The sequence below is a fragment of the Salvelinus sp. IW2-2015 genome, linkage group LG4q.1:29, assembly GCF_002910315.2.
Source record: "Salvelinus sp. IW2-2015 linkage group LG4q.1:29, ASM291031v2, whole genome shotgun sequence".
In the NCBI taxonomy this organism is placed as follows: Eukaryota; Metazoa; Chordata; class Actinopteri; order Salmoniformes; family Salmonidae; genus Salvelinus; species Salvelinus sp. IW2-2015.
Genome location: NC_036842.1, coordinates 13,126,828 through 13,135,610, shown reverse-complemented (window position 1 = coordinate 13,135,610; position 8,783 = coordinate 13,126,828). Strand labels below are relative to the sequence as shown.

Below are 8,783 nucleotides of genomic sequence, written 5' to 3'. Positions count from 1 at the left end.
GCGTGGTATGTTGAAATACTCTTGCGAGACAGGTTCTTTGCTGAGCCAAGACACTCCCACAAATTAATGACAAAGCTCGACTTTCGACCGGATGCCTGAAAAAATACCCACATCATTATCCAATAGAACAGGGGTGTCAAAGTCAAATGGACGGAGGGCCAAATAAAAAATTTAGCTACAAGCCGAGGGCCGGACTGTTCGAATGTTCATTGAACATTTTTTAAATGACGCATATAGTCTAGTGAACCTAATTGAACCTACTGAAAACCTAAACTATATAACTACTTATTTCGCAATTATGACAGATAAATAAAGCATAAATAAACTCCGCGGATGGAAAATTGACAACGGGCAATGTCAAAAATGTCGGTGCTCTCATCCACAGCCAAAGAATATGCAATGAAATCGTTTCCCTTTTTCACAAGCTGCTCTTTATGATTGATGGACAACTGGTCTACTCTCTCGCAATGGTGTTTCTGCTCAGACTCACATTTAAAAAGAGTTGCCCTTTTTCTGGGCAAACTTCGTCACAAACTTTAATCATGCAGTTGATGAAATCCCCCTCCGTAAATGGCCGGGCTGATTTAGCGATCTCTTCTGCCAAAATAAAACTGGCCTTGACAGCAGCCTGGCCTTGTGATTTGGCTTTTTTGAACAGAGCCTGTCGAGATTTGAGGCCTCGTTTTAATTCCTCTGCCTTTTGTAGCCTTTGTTCCATGTCCATATTCTTGTTTTTGTCCGCGTGTTTCGTTTCATAATGTCGTCTCAGATTATACTCTTTCAGTACCGCCACACTTTCTCCACACAGAAGACACACAGGTTTTCCAGCTACCTCCGTGAACATATACTCCACTGCGCCAAACCTTGTTTGAAACCCCCGGTTCTCAGTGTCCACCTTCCGTTTTGCCATTTTTGATGGGTATCTGAAAGTTAATTTTACTGTGATGCTGACGACTGCTGTGCCAATAAATATTGAAATGAAGCAGCCTACTGCTCGGTGCGTCACCGTTGCATTGTGGGAAATGTAGTATTGGTGCGTGTAAAAGATCTGCGGGCTGCCGGCTTGCTGCGGTCTGCGGGCCGGTTCTAATAATAAATCAAGATCATCCCAGGGGCCGTAAAAAACCTTCTCGCGGGCCGGATGTGGCCCGCGGGCCTTGACTCTGACATATATGCAATAGAAGTATATATACTGAACAAAAATATAAACGCAACATGTAAAGTGTTGGTCCCATGTTTCATGAGCTGACATAAAATATCCCAGAAATGTTCCATACACACATAAAGCTTATTTTTTCTCAAATTGTGTGCACAAATTTGTTTACATCCCTGTTAGTGAGCATTTCTCCTCAGCTAAGATAATCCATCCACCTGACAGGGTTGGCATTTTAAGAAGCTGATTAAACAACATGGTCATTACACAGGTGCACCTTGTGCTGGGGGACCATAAAAGGCCACTCAAATGTGCCATTTTGTCACTCAACACAATGCCACAGAGTGCAATTGGCATGCTGACTGCAGGAATGTCCCCCAGAGAATTTGTCAGTATGTCCAACCAGCCTCACAACCGCAGAACACGTGTAACCACGCCAGGCCAGGACCTCCACATCTGGCTTCTTCACCTGCAGGATCGTTCGAAAGGAGGGAGGGGTGCTGAGCAGTATTTCTGTATATAATAAAGCCATTTTGTGGGGGAAAACTAATTCTGATTGACTGGGCCTGGCTCCCCAGTGGGCCTATGCCCTCCCAGGCCCACCCATGGCTGCACTCCTGCCCAGTCATGTGAAATCCATAGATTAAGGCCGAATTTATTTATTTAAATTGACTGATTTCCTTATATGAACTGTAACTCAGTAAAAATCTTTGAAATTGTTACATGTTGCATTTACATTTTTGTTCAGTATAGTATATGCTTCATATTAAAGCAGTAGGGTTTCAATAGGCACTACAATTTTTACATTAATCTCTATTTCCCATTGAATGCGGAAATTAGTTTTATCATAGTAGGCTAGGCCTACAGCAAACAATAGAGTTAGGCCTACATTTGGATTTATTTCGTTTAAAAATATACAGTACCAGTAAAAGGTTTGGACACACCTACTCATTCAAGGGTTTTTCCTTTATTTTTACTATTTTCTACATTGTAAAATAATAGTGAAGACATCAAAACTATGAAATAACACATATGGAATCATGTAGTAAACTAAACAAGTGTTAAACAAATCAAAATATATTTTTTATTTTATATTCTTCAAAGTGACCACTCTTTGCCTTGATGACAGCTTTGCACACTCTTGGCATTCTCTCAACCAGCTTCACATGGAATGCTTTTCCAACAGTCTTGAAGGAGTTCCAACATATGCTGAGCACTTGTTGGCTGCTTTTCCTTCACTCTGCGGTCCAACTCATCCCAAACCATCTCAATTGGATTGTGGTCGGGTGATTGTGGAGGCCAGGTCATCTGATGCAGCACTCCATCACTCTCCTTAGTCAAATAGCCCTTACACAGCCTGGAGGTGTGTTTTGGGTCATGGTCCTGTTGAAAAACAAATTATGGTCCCACTAAGTGCAAACCAGATGGGATGGCGTATCGCTGCAGAATGCTGTGGTAGCCATGCTGGTTAAGTGTGCCTTGAATTCTAAATAAATCACCAACAGTGTCACCAGCAAAACACTCCCACACCATCAAACCTTCTCCTCCATGCTTCACGGTGGGAACCACACATGAGGAACCTACTTTGCGTCTCACAAAGACACAGCAGTTGGAACCAAAAATCTCAAATTTGGACTCATCATACCAAAGGACAGATTTCCCCCGGTCTAATGTCCATTGCTCGTGTTTCTTGGCCCATTTAAGTCTCTTCTTCTTATTGGTGTCCTTTAGTAGTGGTTTCTTTGCAGCAATTTGACCATGAAGGCCTGATTCACGCAGTCTGAACAGTTGATGTTGAGATGTGTCGGTTATTTGAACTCTGTGAAGCATTTATTTGGGCTGCAATCTGAGGTACAGATAACTCTAATGAATTTATCCTCTGCAGCAGAGGTAACTCTGGGTCTTCCTTTCCTGTGGTGGTCCTCATGAGAGCCAGTTTCATCATAGCGCTTGATGTTTTTTGTGACTGCATTTTAAATTTTGACTAACCTTCATGTCTTAATGTAATGATGAACTGTCATTTCTATTTGCTTATTTGAGCTGTTCATGCCATAATATGGACTTGGTCTTTTACCAAATAAGGCTATCTTCTGTATACCATCCCTGCCTTATCACAACACAACTGATTGGTTCAAACACATTAAAAAGGAAATAAATTCCACAAATGAACTTTTAACAAGGCACACATGTTAATTGAAATGCATTCCAGGTGACTACCTCATAAAGCCTCTTGAGAGAATGCCAATTCTGCAAAGCTGTCATCAAGATATCTAAAATATATTTTGATTTGTTTAACACTTTTTTGGTTACTACATGATTCCATGTGTTTTTTCATAGTTTTGATGTCTTCACTATTATTCTAAAATGTAGAAAATAGTAAAACTAAAGAAAAACCTTGAATGATTTTGTGTGTCCAAACCTTTGGCTGGTACTGTATATTATTTTTTTAAGAATTCCTGTCAAGACTTTTCTCAGTGTGCAGACATTTCCCTGCATCCTCTTTAAAAGTTTTGTTGTGACATTTATGCTGCAATATGGAGAAATATAATATTATGCATGCACATATTTTACCAGGTACTATATTTTGTCCATGTCTTCACTTAATGCAAAACTAGACAGTATAGGCCTACACATGTGAGACTTCGTAGCTACTACCAACCTGTCCATGATAGCTGACCAACCTGTGTCAGTCAAGTTGTCATGGCTTTAATGAGCGATCCAGGCTCACCAGGACAGGTCTATTGAAGCAGGAGCCTGCAGGCAATGGGCGCGGTCCCCTCCCCAGATGTTGCTGACGTCTGCTAGATCTTGCAACACCTAGATAGGTATTTTACGTATCAGCAAACAACATCATATGTTATAGAAATTTGTCAGTCGATGACACGGTCGATGACGTGGTACGCAATCATTGGTTGATGCATGCAACATCTGAGCAGGGGAACGTGACCAATATCTACCTGACACTCAGACCAAGTAGTAGTGAGGAGGAAAAATGAATCTCTGCACAGACAGCATCCTCTCCTCCAATGTCTCCTCTAACATCTTTATTTACATTAAAGTAATTGCCATTCGAGTAGAATTGACTGATGAGCAGAATTCAAATGAACCTAATTCTCTCTCTGCTCTCTCTCTCTCTCTTCTTCTCTCTTCTCCTCTCTCTCTCTCCTCTCTCTCTCTCTCTCTCTCTCTCTCTCTCTCTCTCTCTTCTCTCTCTCTCTCTCTCTCAATTCAATTCAATTCAATTCAATTCAAGGGCTTTATGGCATGGGAAACATGTGTTAACATTGCCAAAGCAAGTGAGGTAGATATTATACAAAAGTGAAATAAACAATACAAATTAACAGTAAACATTACACATACAGAAGTTTCAAAACAATAAAGACATTACAAATGTTATATTATATATATACAGTGTTGTAACAATGTACAAATGGTTAAAGCACACAAGTAAAAATAAATAAGCATAAATATGGGTTGTATTTACAATCTCTCTCTCTCTTCTCTCTCTCTCTCTCTCTCTCTCTCCTCTTCTCTCTCTCTCTCTCTCTCTCTCTCTCTCTCTCTCTCTCTCTCTCTCTCTCTCTCTCTCTCTCTCTCTCTCTCTCTCTCTCTTCTCTCCTCTCTCTCTCTCCTCTCTCTCTCTCTCTCTCTCTCTCTCTCTCTCTCTCTCTCTCTCTCTCTCTCTCTCTCTCTCTCTCTCTGTCTCTGTACCAGAGATGATTCATTTTGTCTGTTGGAAGAGGACTGAATTGCCAAAACACCCTATCATGGTTTTAGTTCTAAAGCTATACAAGAAAAACCTATTCTCAGTGTTATCCTGGAAATCCAGTAGCCAGTTATGATTGAATGCTTGAGGCATTCAGTATTGAAAGAAGTGGTTTATAATCATTTTGACTTCTGGCCCCTGCTGAATGTTGAATGGCCGTCTTCCACATATGCCTTCAGGGCTTTCTTATATCTCTCATGCAAATATCTCACCTCCTATTCAAAAGTGATTACGTTATTTTTTACATAATAACAACGTGATTTGTATTCAGATCGTTCTATTTAAACTCATCAATTTAATATAACAGCCCAATATCTAAATTCAATTAAAATCATGGTTACACATAATTAAATGATGTAGTTTTATCATAATTAAATCGCACACACTTTGGGCAAACTAACACAGGCAGCAAACGTGTAAAGGTTGCCCCCTACTGCTTCATTCTGTAGCCAGAGGACTCCAGGGCCCTGTTTCAGAAGCAGGTTTAACAAACTCTGAGTTTAAACCTGAACTCTGGGTTGACTAACTCTGAGCTGTCAAATTCAGAGTTTTTGGTTTCAGAACAGGTGATAACAATTAGATCAATCAACTCTGAGTTAAGTTAACCCTGAGTAAACACGTGCATGAGGAGATAAAAGGCCCTCATCAATGGAACGCAGATAACATGATTCATCAAGGCAACAGGAGGAAAAAGGGCTCGAATCTCCTACTTCTCCCCAGTGGAGTTAGAAATATTAATGAATGTATATGCAGAATACCAGTATTAATTGAAAAAAAGTTGTATCTTTGTCACGCCCTGACCATAGTTTGGGTTTTGTGTTTCTATGTTTTGTTTGGTCAGGGTGTAATATGAGTGGGCATTCTATGTTGTATGTCTAGTTTGTCTGTTTCTATGTGTTTGGCCTGATATGGTTCTCAATCAGAGGCAGGTGTAAGTCGTTGTCTCTGATTGGGAGCCATATTTAGGTAGCCTGTTTTGTATTGTGGGTGATTGTTCCTCTGTTTATGTTCGCGTTACGGGACTGTTTCGTTGTATTTGGTTTGTTGGTTTTGTTCTTTATTGTAAGTATTATTATTAAAATGAATACTCACAACGCTGCATCTTGGTCCTCTCTTTCGCCCGACGAAGACCGTTACAATCTTGAGTGTTCCACTTATTCAACATTTTATATTATATGTGTGTGTTTAATATTTATGCAGGTGCAACCCAACAGGCACAAAACAAACTTGGCAGCAACTGAAGATTAAATGTAAAAATATACTTCAAACAGGTAAGGTATAATTTCATTACAAGCAATTGTGATGTTTAGCCTACACTACATAATTAAACAGCATTCAGTGGCTACATTCAACATGTGATATATTTAAGTAGTGCCATTTTTCAAATATTTTTTTCAGCCATCCCAACACTGCCAGTATTTAATATTGTTTATTTGAAAGTAACACCTAAATGCCTTTATACATACAAGTCTCCAAATGTTGTGCTTACTGGACATGTTCAAATTTGACCTCCATTATAGCCAATATAAAAAAGTGAGGGCCGAAAAACAGGTAGGGGTTCACCACCACTCTCACAGAGGCTGAAGAGATGGCCCTCAGTCAAAATAGTGGGTGACCTATTGCTGAAGGCATCTCTGGAGTAAGCTCATCTGACCCAACCACCCCCCTAAGACACAATGGCCTACATAAGAGGTTAGTTATTCAAATTAATGATATACTGTATGTACATTCATCCTTTTGCCAGTGTTACCTCAGTGACGCCCACCCATCCATCTTAGACACAACTTGGCACACTGATTTTCTTGTAGCGGTACAATTCTTTGCAATTGACTGCTGTTACTTTTTCGGAGTCTTAGTTGTGCTTCAGTTATATATTTGAAAAATTGATGTGGCCTGCACACTGTTTTAAAAACAAAATTCAAATTAGGTGGGGCACTGTTGATCATTTGTCTAATCTTCATCTTCTACCAGTTACTGGTGGTGTATTCTGTCTGGGGGAGCCTTCTGCCATAACAGACCTCCATGCAGTTGTAAGTACTCTTAGTACTCCACTGATTTGTCATAATGGTTTAGAGTAGAACATCAAAATTGTTAATTTTCATTACAGGAGGATAATGAAGACCCTGTGTCAGCTGCCAGAGAGAGAAGATACAGAGGCCTATTGAGGTTTACACTGTAAAAATAACATCTAACAGTTGATAGTGTTGTATCATAATAAAACATAAACATTATTTTTCTCTAGTAGAGCAATGCTGGAAATTACAATGAGGAAGAGGGTCCATCCCCCTCTACAGCACAACTTACCTCAGTAAGATGTTGTTCAGCATTGGCCCATGACTTACAATGAAACTAAGTAGACCTGGCACTGTGAAATGTAATGTATTTTTTTTGTGTTCCTATAGCTCCCTGTGAAACAGCTGTACAAGGTGTACTTACAGAAACAAATTGTATTTTATTTAGAAATGTACCACATAAGAATGCAAAAGATAGAAATACAACGGCTGGAACATCAGTTAAAGGTGGGTGAGGTGCCCACAGGTGGATGATTTTACTTGTCTGAACAACACAAAATACAAACTACTGTACTGCATTTGTACTTGCAGGAAATAAGGAAGACTTCATAAAAAGAAAGGCATATAGTCTTTATTTGACACTGGGGAGGTGATGGTCAATCAGAAATGATGGTAGCATATTGTGTCTGACTGCTCTTCCATCTCGTGCGTCAGCTGGGTGGTCAGGATCATTATCAGGACTGTTGAGTAGGACATTGATTTCCTCTAATTGTGGCAATGTTGTGGAGAATCACACATGCCCTTTCTAGGGTGACTCTGAGCCTACGAATGCACTGGAACCGGGCCTTGAGCATCCCAATGGTCATCTCTACCCTGGCTTGTGTCCTGCAGTGAGCCAAGTTATAACATTGCTGCGGGCCGGGCTTAGGATCAGGGTAAGGGGTCAGCAAATAGGGGTGGCAGGGGTACCTTCTGTCACCGAGCAGGTAACCATCAAACTCTCCTATGAGGATACAGTTTACATTTTTAGTTGCAATTGGAGGAAACAAAATATTGATTATAATAGGATATAGCTCTATATATATAACTCACTACGGGCAACTCTAGCGCTCAGTGTACACTCAAAAAATGTGTGAGTTATGCACAGACCCAGGCCACTTTGCTTCCACGTTGCTGATGATGTGGGCTGCATCACATATGATCTTCACAGTGCAGAACAGTAATTAGCTTTCATTTGGAATGCTAAAGGCTACTATTTAGGCCTACCTGTACATTAATGCTGTTCGGAAAGACTTCCTATTCGCATATGCAGCCAATCATACCTGGCACCATAAAATATATCAAATTAACTGATTAGTTCTTCAAGTCTTATTGCTTAGATTGATACCTGCAATTTTGTGGAATTCTTCTGAGTCTTGTGGGTCTGTGACTTGGGAACACCACAAAAGTGTACAGTAAACGTTTCAGTGCAAGAGTCACATTTCTGACAGCCAGACAGACGGTTGCCTTGAAAATATGCTCAGCGTCACCGATGTTATATAGAAAACTCCCGTTGGCAAAAAAAACAAGTACAACACAAATCATTTGTTTCCGAACTGAGTATGTTCACGATGTGTCATATGAACGATATGAGGGCTGAGAATATTGTTCAGATGAATGAACGATTGTGCAGAAAAACGGAAACGCTCAAACATATAAACATCAGGGAATGATTAAACATCCAAGCGGGGTCTGATCACCCTCTCCCAACAGAGATTTCTGCAGAGTATTTGTGCTTCAATATCAACTGGCTCTTCCAGAAAAGGACATGCCATGTCTGACACCTTCAGTCTGCAGGCTTCAGCTAAAGAGG

General features: G+C 40.2%; 1 long non-coding RNA gene across 1 annotated transcript; it reads left to right on the top strand.

Moving 5' to 3' along the window:
• Positions 1 to 5,920: 5,920 nt before the first annotated feature.
• On the top strand, positions 5,921 to 8,368 carry LOC111961084 (uncharacterized). The gene is made up of 5 exons (XR_002876930.2): positions 5,921 to 5,981; positions 6,120 to 6,190; positions 6,440 to 6,611; positions 6,891 to 6,949; positions 7,027 to 8,368. It is a non-coding gene; the product is annotated as an uncharacterized lncRNA (long non-coding RNA).
• The last annotated feature ends 415 nt before the right edge of the window (positions 8,369 to 8,783 follow it).